This window comes from Otolemur garnettii, unplaced genomic scaffold (assembly GCF_000181295.1).
Source record: "Otolemur garnettii isolate 467f Iridium unplaced genomic scaffold, OtoGar3 scaffold00073, whole genome shotgun sequence".
In the NCBI taxonomy this organism is placed as follows: domain Eukaryota; kingdom Metazoa; phylum Chordata; class Mammalia; order Primates; family Galagidae; genus Otolemur; species Otolemur garnettii.
Genome location: NW_003852468.1, coordinates 5373585 through 5383498, shown reverse-complemented (window position 1 = coordinate 5383498; position 9914 = coordinate 5373585). Strand labels below are relative to the sequence as shown.

General features: G+C 38.6%; 1 protein-coding gene across 4 annotated transcripts in view; it reads left to right on the top strand.

Moving 5' to 3' along the window:
- The first annotated feature begins 1564 nt into the window (after positions 1 to 1564).
- Positions 1565 to 9914, top strand: part of MAB21L3 (mab-21 like 3) — a 54821-nt gene continuing 46471 nt past the window's right edge. For all 4 annotated transcript variants that reach the window (XM_023515484.1, XM_023515483.1, XM_023515482.1 and 1 more), the window contains exon 1: positions 1565 to 1656. The gene's annotated coding sequence lies outside the window, so the exon portion shown is untranslated. The remainder of the gene's footprint in view (positions 1657 to 9914) is intronic.

Genomic DNA, 9914 nt, shown 5'->3' with positions numbered 1-9914 from the left:
CTAAGAGACATCAAGCAACTTCCTCGAGGTCCCAGTTTACAAGTTGCAGTGCTACTTACAAAGCCTTGGACTATTAGAAATGGCCTCAAATCTCTGTTGGTTTTCAGGACAAGAAAGGGAAATTGAGAAGAACAGTCACTGGTGGAATCTTTACAAAGCCAAGGATGATGAGGCTCCTTCTGGAGGTAGGGCATTTTAGGAAAAATTCTAATTAGTTCAAGATTCTCCTTGTTTTTTTAAAAACTTTAAGATTTCTTTTTTTCAGAATTAAGTCAGCGAGGGAGTACATTCATCAGTTAATAATATAATTAGATCGGGAGCTTATCAAGATTAATTGGCTGAATTAATGAGCGGAATGCGATTAAGACCTTACAGAGAAGATGATAAAATTCCTCTTCATCTCTCATTATTTGCTTTGGGGAAACTGTAAAGCTGCCATTCCACCAAGAGCATTCAGGAAATATTCGCTGTAGACCTACTGTGTGCCAGGCATTGTGATAGGCTTGGGGTTGTCAAAGGTCAGAGATCTGGATTCCTCAAGCTGTGAGCCTTTCCAGAGTCTGCCCTGAATCTGAGCAGCAGGGAGTGGGAGCTTAGGGGAGGGGCTTAAAGTCCCTGAAAGTCCTCAGTGGAATTGGAGCCTGGTGAATCCAAGTTTGGGAAACCAGCTAGTATCAGAAAATGATTTCAAGGAAGAATTTCTTGAGAAAAAGACCTCAGGCTGAGATTCTGCTAGAGTTTCACTTCTGAACTATTCCTCAACCTATGCTTTAATTATACCTCTGGCTAAAACCCATTATCTGGGGAGAGGAAGTTTGCTGCTGCTAGGGAAGGGACTTGTAAACACATCCTCTTGGCATGCATAGGCGCTTATCAGATCAGCCACATTTCAAAACTCAAGGCAAAAAAACAGGCCCTTCCAACAGCTTCCAATTTTTCTCTCATATTTCTTGTTAAATTTCCTTATTTGATGCTTAATAATTTATAGCTCTGAAGTAGCACAAAATATTCCCAAACGACGTTTTAAGTACCCTCTACAGTCTTCATAATCAGTATCATGTAAATAATGCTTTCAGAATCAGAAAGCCATTCTCCTTTTCTCCATCCGTAACGTGAAATATTAATAACACCATCTTTCTTCTAAGTTTTGTGATATAACTAACTGACATGTATGTAAAATTCCAACTGCCGCGTAGAAGGGTTTCAGTAAATTATACCACTTAAGGAACTGTACAAAATTTTAAAACAAGGATCTAAGGTACACATTTAAAAAAAAGTTGTTTTTTTTTTTAAAGCGAGTTTCAACAGTTTCTTTTCCCAAACAAATGTAATTGATATTAAATGTTCCAAGAAAGCATATTTACACTTGATCCACTTCATTTGCCAGATAATTATGTAACTCGGGAGACAGGACTTTCGTAAAATCATTTTCCTTTTCTTTATTGTCCTGGAAGATCTTTCATTTCCCATATATAGAAAAATACCTGGAAGGTGCATTCCCCTCCTACTTTTCGGAAGAATCTCAGGATTGGGGAGGTGGCCATACCCTTGTGGGAGGAGTGGAAGGGCTATCTAAAACCGCTTCCTCTGACCCTGGACAGCAGACCTTCTCTGTCTTTTTGGGAATCAAATTGGAGGAGTAAGCACGGGAAAGAGGTAACTGGGGCTGTGTGTGTGTGTGTGTGTGTGTTTGCTGTGGGCACGTGTTCAGTCTAAAGCTCCACAAGGGAACGGAGGAGAGGAAAGAAACCATGAGCTGGGGCTGCACTGGGCTGCGGAAGGGTCCTCCAGGTTCTTTCTGGCTGTAGGTACACTCAGGACCAGAGTGTGATCTGTCCAAAGTGTCATCTGTGTTTAAACTGTGGAAACCCGCAGGAGCCTTGAGTGAATGAATAGAAAGCTAATTCAGTGACACATCATGCACTCCACCCCTCAGGTGGATGACCAGGTCTGGTTGTTTTAAGGACCAGGAATTTGTAGCAGACCCAGTTACATCTAGTTGTTCTCACAGAGGTTCCATCCTTTGCCCTCTTTCCTTTCTGCTTTATTCTCTCTGAGCAATCTTGACATCCTCTGCTCTGATACTGAATTGTATTGTTTGATATTCCTTTTTCTGATTATAAAAAATAATATTTGACTGTAAAAAGTATATTGGACAATGTGTTTAAGGCTAACAAGGAAAAGAAAAATCACAGGCAGGCCTGCCCCCCAGAGATGACCAGCGACTCCCACTCTTTTGAGTAATGTTTAGTGACCTGCTTTTCCACCCCATTCATCAATATGTCGCCAACATTTTCTTTAACATTAATTAATCTTTTGCTATTTATTTTTAAAGGCGGATGTATTTTAATTTATTTAGCCGATGTGTAATTATTAGATGTTCAGGTTATGTGATTTTTCGCTATTTTGAGGCACACAGTTGGTGTACGTCCCATGTTTCCTTCAGATATATTTTAAGATGCAGACTTATGGAGTCAAGGGGCATGATTCTGAAAATTCTAGTGACACTCTTCATATCAGTTCACGCTGTCATTGTTAATATAGGGAACCAGGTTCCCCTTAGTCTCCTAAACACTGACTTTTTTTCTAGTCTTTGCCAAATTATCAAATTCTAGGGGAGAGGCGTGAAAGAGAGTGATACCGTGTTGTTAGGGCTTAATTTGCCTGCTTTGAGTCCCTAGAGATTTAACAGCTTTGTGTTTCTTAACCATTTGTGTGTCCTCATTTTGCGACTGCCTCTTCAGGTTCTCTGCTTGTTCTGTATTATAAAATTACGTTTTCTAATTTCAAAGCTGTCAATTTGTATTTATGTTCCTTTCCACCACTTGTTCCATCATTCTTCTCGTCCCTACCAAGTCAAAATGACACCTTTATTTCAGGGCCTAAGGATCCAGAGTTCTTGGATGGTCACAATTAGTAGGCAGAAGGGGGCACGGGGTAGGACACAGGGCGGTCAGCAAGACTTTAGTTTTATGGGTAGCATTTTGTATATTGCAAACTTGACAGATGTTTTTACCTGTAAAGTCTGTATGTATGGGCTCAGGTGCATTTTCTGTTTCTCCTGGTGCTGTATAAAAAAGTGATGGAAACTGTGTATTCCCTGGAAATTTAAAATCTCCAGGCCAGGCGTGGCAGCTTACACCTGCAATCCCAGCACTTTGGTAGACTGAAGTAGGAGGATTTTCTGAGGCTAGCAGAGGCCAAGAGTTTGAGATCAGCCTGGACAACATAGACTTCATCTCTACCAAAAAAAAAAAAACTTTAAAAAAAGTTTACCAGGCATAATGGTATGGGCCTGTGGTCTCAGATACTTGGGATGCTGAGGTGAGAGGATTCTTTGAGTCCAGGAATTTGAGGCTGCAGTGAGCTATGATTGGGCCACTGCATTCCAGCATTCCAATCTGGGCAACAGAGTGATACTGCCACTTAAAAAAGAAAAAAAAGCAGTAAGCTGAACCAGCCCAGCAAAGAGGAAATACTTCAACAATTTTATAATTTCTTCCATATTGGTTTCCATAAGAATATTCCTACTTCAGGCTTGGCACCTATAGCTCAACCGGCTAAGGCGCCAGCCATGTACACCTAAGGTGGTGGGTTCGAATCCCCAGCCCGGACCCGCCAAACAACAATGATGGCTGCAACCAAAAAATAGCCGGGCGTTGTGGCGGGCGCCTGTGGTCCCAGCTACTTGGGAGGCTGAGGCAGGAGACTCGCTTGAGCCCAGGAGTTGGAGGTTGCTGTGAGCTGTAATGCCACGGCACTCTGCCCAGGGGGACAGCTTGAGGCTCTATCTCAAAAAAAAAAAAAAAAAAAAAAAAAAATTCCTACTTCTTTTGAGTCACTTTTCTTGATTAATTTTTTTTCTGGGACATTGCCCACTTTATTCTGACTTTAAATTAATTAGCATAATTTAGGAAAGTAATCCCCCCCCCCATATCTAGGACTATTATCTTTTTGGTTCCAATTTTGTATATTGTTTTCTTCTTTTTACTTGACTAGATTAATCAAAATGTCTTTGAGTGTCTTTATTATTGTTTTCAAACTTTTAAAAAAAATTTTCAAGTAGTTGGAATTATTTTGCATATAATCATTTTTTTGTATTGTTTTGTTCTTTAGTCAAAGGATATAGCAAATACCATAAGTTTCTTTTCAGAACATTTAAGGTTCTCTTTACCATGAATTTATGAGCGCTTGACAAGATTGTCATCCGTGTCTCCATTTTAATAATTTTTGTCTACTTGACAAGGTAGGGCTGAACGGGGTATGTCTAATAAAACCTTCCACGACCATTGTATTCATGCCAGCTTTCTATTGTACTTCTAGTGATTTACACTTTGTTTTTTGTTTTTGTTTTTTGACATAGAATCTCACTCTGTCACCGTAGGTGGAGTGCTGTGGCATCATAGCTCACAGCAACCTTAAACTACCTGGGCTTGAGCCATCCTCTTGCCTCAGCTTCCTGAGTAGCTGGGACTACAGGCGCCTGCCACAATGCCTGACTAATTTTTCTATTTTTAGTAGAGATGAGGTCGCTATCTTGCTCAGGCTGGTCTTTAACTCCTGAGCTCAAGAGATCCACCCGCCTGGGCTTCCCAGAGTGCTGGGAATACAGGTGTGAACCACAGCACCCTTTATATGGTTATTCTAGATGTTAGTAATGGCACATAAAAATTCCTGCTTGACTAACACATCTTCCTAATCTCTGCTATGGAGAGCAGGAAACAAGTCATTTTGTTCTAGCTGAGAGCTGATAAGGGAGTTGAGCCACTGATCTTCAGTATCATGATTGTTATTTTGAGCGTCTGTCCTCTGATCTTTTCAGGCTTGTATGTTTCCTTCCTATATGACATCTTTTCTATCCTTTTCTGCTTGGATTCTGGGATGTTTTATTGTGATGAAATATACCTAATGTAAAATTTATCATTTTAACCATTTTTGAGCACGTCATTGTGCAGCACTCAATACATTGGCACTGTTGTACAGCCATCACCACCCTCCATCTCCAGAACTGTTTTCATCTGCCCCATTAGAAACTCTGTCCTTATTAAACACCAAATCCCCATCCCCTCTCCCCACAGCTTCTGAGAATCACCATTCTACTTTCTGACAGTCTGACTACTCTAAATACCTCATATAAATGAAAGCATGCTACATTTTGTGCTTTAGCAACTAGCTTATTTCACTTAATGCATTATCCTTAAATTTTACTCCTGTGTGTATTACAGTATGTGTTGGAGTTTCCTTCCTTTTAAAGGCTGCATAACTTTCCATTGTATGGACATACTACATGTTGTTTATTCATTTTTCTGTCCATAGACGCGGTTGCTTCCACCCTTTGGCTATTGTCAATAACACTGCTAATAAACATGAATGTACCAATATCTGTTTGGGAACCTGCTTTGACTTCTTTTGGGTGTATAACCAGAGGATCATGTAGTGGTTATGTTTAATTTTTTCTGAGGAATTGTCGTATCCTTTTCCACAGTGGCTGTACAATTTCTTATTCCAACCAGCAGTGCACAAGTGTTTCAGTTTTCCATGTCCTCACCAACACTCATTATTTTTTCAAGTTTCTCATTCTAGCCATCTTCCTGGGTGTAAAGTGGTATCTCACTGTAGTTTTTATTTGGTAAATGGTGATATTGAGCGTCTTTTCATGTGCTTCTTGGCCATTTGTTGTTCTTCTTTGGAGAAATGTCTATTCAAGACTTTTGCCCATTTCTAAAACGGGTTTTGTTGTTGTTGAGTTGTAGGACTCTTTATATATTCTGTATATTGTATCCCCTATCAAACAGATGATTTGTAAACGTTTTCTCCCATTCTGTTTCTCTTTTTATTTTCTTAATAATGTCCTTTGATATGCAAGTTTAGATGTAATCCAATATACCTATTTTGTCTTTCGCTGAATGTGCTTTTGATGTCATATCCAAGAAATCATTGCCAAATCCAGTGTCATGAGGATTTCTCCTATGTTTTTTCCTAAGAGTTTTATAGTTTTAGTGCTTACATTTAGGACATTCTTCCATTTTGAGTTAATTTTTGTATACAGTGTTAGCGTGGAGTTTAATTTCCTTCTTTTGCATGTGTAAATCCAGTTGTCTCATGGTAAATTTGAGTAAGATTTTCAGAATGGGAATGTAGTTGTACGCTTTTTGAATTCTTATAGATATAAGAATCTGCTGTCTTTGAAAATGAATAAGACCATTTCCCCTACCAATTTCATCAAATTGCTTAATTATTGTCTATCACTTATTGCAGTAGAGACATCTGAGGTCAGTCCAATTTTTGTTCCTTTCTGGGTTATTAATTTTTCTCAGGACTGTATGTGTAAAGAATTCCTTGCTGATCATTTAAGTTTTAAAGCATTGCTTGGACTTATCTACCTAACATGACTCTTTATTCGTATTGTGTGGGACATGCGAGTCCTGTAGATTCAGGTCGTTTTTCCTCTCGAGGAAACCTTTCTTCATTCTGTTCTGTGTATTGCACCCATTTTTGATATGTTGAGTCTCCATTTTCTATTCTTCATATTCATCACCTTCTCCTATTTTTGTCCTTTTTCTTTGCTCGAGACGAGGTTTTCACAAATTGTCTTCCACACAATTTCAGTAATGGAGATTCTTCTCTTTTTGTCTATAATCCTGTTTTAAGTTCAACTTTGATTATTTTTACTTTTCTCACACTCCTTTAACTCAGTTCAGCATGATCCCTCGTTGCTGCCTGAGAATATCATCATTCACCTTTTATTCCATCAATTCTATATTTTCTTATTTTATATACCCCATGAAGCAGAAGCTGCCTAAATATTTTTTCTTAAAAGTAACTCTTTCATTAAATATCCTCATACCCCAGCTTTTGAGAGCTGTTGTTCCTCCACTATTTTTAGGGTTTATAATATTTTCACAGCGCCATGTTAATTGCTAACTGATTTGTGAACCAGGACAAATATAGTCCTAATGCTTGCCAGAAAATTCTTTAGATTTTTGTTGGATTCCCTCACCTGGATGGTTGGAATCTTTACTGCCTGGATTTCAATTGTGGTAGGTGGCTGATAATTGTGCCAGGACTTGGAGGGGGGTGTGAGTACAGAGCTGATCTGCAGGCTGAGTCAGAAGGAGAACTTCGTCCCCTCCAGGCAAAATCTGGTTTGCTCAATTTAACTTTCTGTTTGGCCTGGCTGTCATCCCAATGCTTGATGTGACCATATGTGTTTTCTCACTATTTACTCTCTCAACTCTAGAAGGTCAATGTCTGGCTGGACTTTCTCCCATTTAGGAATTTCCACGCAGCAGCTTCTGATACTAGTGCCCAACACCAATGAACTCTGAATCCAGAGAGGTGAAACCCTTCTTTTCTGGCTGGACCCTGCCCTGTCTTTCCAAATTAGGGACATTAATGGGTTAAGGCAGAAACCATAACTACCTCCTGTAATGTGCATCCCACTGTCACTTTATCATCCCTGGAAACTGGCTGCCCGTCTTCCAGCTTTAGTTTGTGGCAGATCAATGATGTCACCCCTTTAACTCCAATGTGAATAAAAAATAAAACAGTTTTCTTTTCCATTAGTTATTTCACTTTAGTGTAGGGGTAGGAGTGGAGGAGGATTTTGATACCTGCACTTAGTTTTGCTGTTTAATTGAAAGTCTACTGCCATTCAATGGCCTCCTACCGTGATATCTCTATTCTGTGCCACCTTCCTTTCAGAGATTTGTTTATTATCGTTTTGCTCCCTAGCTTAAAAACTCTCAATGGTTCTCCATATCCCGGAGACAAAGTTGAAATGCCTCTGCATGTTATAGCCCACCCACCATTCTGGACCCTGCTGATCTCTAGGGCCTCAAATATAATACTTTCTAATGTACACCTGTGAGAATAAACTTCTTCCAGCTTCTTAAATACTGCATGTTGTATATTTTGTATTCTTTTCCAAAATATGTATTGAGGCATACTACTTAAGGAGACAGATAAACATTAATCCAATCCAATATATTAATCAATCCAATATAAGTACTACACTGTAAGTTAGCAGAAATCATATTTTAGGAAAGTTGTTATGCCTTCATATTTATTTTTTTATTGAGATATAATTCACTTACCATAAAAGTCACTCTTTTAAAGTGAGTCATATAGCATGTTCACAAGTTTGAGCAACCATCACCACTGCATAAATTCAGAATATTTTAATCACCCTCAAAAGAAACTTTCTACATGGTAGCAGTGGCTCTTCACTCCCATTTACCCCTAGCCCTGGCAATACTAATCTATTTTCTGTTTCTGTGGATTTGCTTGGACATTTTGTATCAGTGGAATCATGTAATATGTGGCCTTTTGTGTGTGGCTTTTTTCGGTTAGCATGATGTGTTCCAGGGTCATCCATGTTATGACATGTATTAGCACTTTTTATCACAAAATCAAGTTTCATTTTATGAATGCATCACATTTATTCATTTATCTGGATTGTTTCCACTTTGGGACTATCATGAGTAATGTTGCTATAAACATTCATGCACAAACTGTGTGTGGACGTGTGAGCTGTCATCTGAATGTTTGTGTTCCCCTCCCCCATTTATATATTGAAATCCTAACCAATAAATTGATGGCATTAGGTGGTGGGACATTTGGGAGGTGATTAGGTCATGAGAGCAGAGCCCTTGTGAATGCTCTATTGGTGCCTTACAAAAGAGGTCCAAGGGACCCCACCACGTGAGGACACAGAGAAAAGATGGATTCTGTGAACCAGAAAGCTGGCCCTTGCCAGGTGTAAAATCTGCTTGATCTTGAAGTTCCCTGCTTTCAGAACTGTGTGAAATAAATTTATCTTTTTTACTTACATGTAATTTCCTGCCTGCCTGCCTGCCTTTCCTCCCTTCCTTCCTCTCTCCCTCTCTTCCTTCCTTTCCAATAGAGACAAGGTCTCACTCTTGCTCAGGCTGGTCTCAAACTCCTGAGCTCAAGCAATCCTCCCATCTCAGCCTCCCAGAGTGCTAGGATTACAGGTGTGAGCCACCACAACTGGCCTGAAATAAATTTATATTATGCTTATAAACATATATTATATATTTATTATATATATTCATGTATAAGCATAATATATATATTTATTTCTGATAAGATCTGATACTAAAGTGTATAAAGAACATTTGAAATTCAACAATTAAAAAGATGAATAACTCGATTAAGAAACAGGCAAAGGAAATATACATTTCCACAAAAAAAATACACAAATATGGCAATAAGCACAGGAAAAGATGCTAAGTAGTAGCATTATATACATTATGCTTATAAATATAAATATATATTATGTTTATATGCTACCCAATCTGTGGTATTTTGTTGAACAGCTGAATGAACTAAGGCAATATGTTTGCATTTCTCCTACCCAGGAGTGTTCTCCCTGTGTCCTGTGATACTGCTGGGTTTGACATCTTGAGCAACTGCAAAATTGTTTCCTAATGTGGCTGCACCATTTCACATTTCCATTGGCTATTTAGGAGGGTTTGACTTTCTCCACAAGTTCTCCAGCACATGTTATTGTCTGTCTTTTTAACTATAGCCACCCTAGTGGGTGTGCACTGGTATCTCATTGTGGTTTTAATTGCATTTCCCTAACACACTACTCAGCATCTTTTCCTGTGCTTATTGCCATATTTGTATATTTTCTTTGTGGAAATGTATATTTCCTTTGCCTGTTTCCTAACTGAGTTATGCATCTTTTTAATTGTTGAATTTCAAATGTTCTTTATACACTCTAGTATCAGATCTCATCAGAAATAAAATTTACAATTTTTTTTTCCATTATGTGGGTTGTCTTTTCACATACTGATGATGTTCTTTGAAGCACAATAGTTTTTCATTTTTATGAAGCCCGTTTTATTTATTTATTTATATTATGGTTTCTTGTGCTTTAGGTGTCA